Source organism: Ammospiza caudacuta, chromosome 4 (assembly GCF_027887145.1).
Source record: "Ammospiza caudacuta isolate bAmmCau1 chromosome 4, bAmmCau1.pri, whole genome shotgun sequence".
Classification (NCBI taxonomy): domain Eukaryota; kingdom Metazoa; phylum Chordata; class Aves; order Passeriformes; family Passerellidae; genus Ammospiza; species Ammospiza caudacuta.
This window is the reverse complement of record NC_080596.1, coordinates 36,215,363-36,216,571: the sequence shown is the minus strand read 5'-3', so window position 1 is coordinate 36,216,571 and position 1,209 is coordinate 36,215,363.

Genomic DNA, 1,209 nt, shown 5'->3' with positions numbered 1-1,209 from the left:
ACACTGATTTTTAAAAGTCCTTCCAGAGGAGCTCTTTTCTTGTCACCATGTGTCGCTCTGTCAGTCATACTTCAAGCCATGGATTTGAAAACCGACCTGCAGAAGCAGCTGCCTTTGTCAGAGATGTAACTTGACAGCTTCTCTGGGGGACTTTCAATTAGGATTTTTTTTCCTAAGAAAAAAAAAAAAAAAACAAACTGAAAGTGTCAGTCCAAATGCAGTGAGAAAATGCTGGTGTAGGGGAGGCTTATACATACTGCCTTCTACTTCAGGATGATCAGGAATATAAAATGCCAACTTTTTTAAAAGTTCTTTTAAAAAACTTGTTTCAGGAACATAGAAAGAGCAGTTTCTGCTGTTTGATGGGCTGGGTGGCTCTGAGGCCTGATGGCCTGATGGGCTGAGGGCTCAGCCCAGCTGGCAGAGAGGTGGCTCTGTGACACCTCTCGGAATCCCGTGTTTTCCACTTCAAACTTGGGAGTCTTGATGGAGGAAGTTTAAGAACCCCAGCAAATTTCAGTGCTGGTTGCTGAAAGCTTGGATTCTGAGGCAGTGGGAGCTGCTGTGGCTGGAAAGAGCCGAATCCTCGGGCCGGCTCGGAGCCGCCTCAGCCTCGAGGGCAAAAGCCCCTCCCGTGAAAATGGGACCGAGGTGTGGGAGCTGCCGTCCCTGGCAGCTCTGCTCCCGGGCTGCCTCCCTGGAAACCTCATTGCTGTGGATGTGGGGGATCCCAGGATCCTGTGGAAACCCTGGCTGCCCTTCAAACCGCCCCGAGCCCGTCCGGCCCTGCCTTGGGATCGCCGCCATCACCGCGGCCCCGTCAGCTGCGGTCAATGTTACAGCCCCGCTCTAGAGAGGAAATTTCCTCGTGAAGTGTGGACAAAAAGTATACCTAATTGAGTTTATAGCTCGCAAAGTGGTAAAACAGCCCTTGAAGGACTCATTGAATGTGAATGGACTCAATGATTTCTGCCTGAATCATCAGCAAGCTTTAAAGACGCACAGTGTGTGTGCATGAGGGGAAGGCAGGAGCCCCGGCCGAGGACTGTTCATGAAATCCCACTGACTTTGTAGTTTTTGTTATTTTATTTGTATTTGTCACTGAAACCTGACTGGAAAACTGATGCAAATGCATTGGATAGACCCAAGGGGTGAAGGTGCAAAGGACCAATGATATCCCACACCAGCGTTCCTCATCCACTGCCTCTG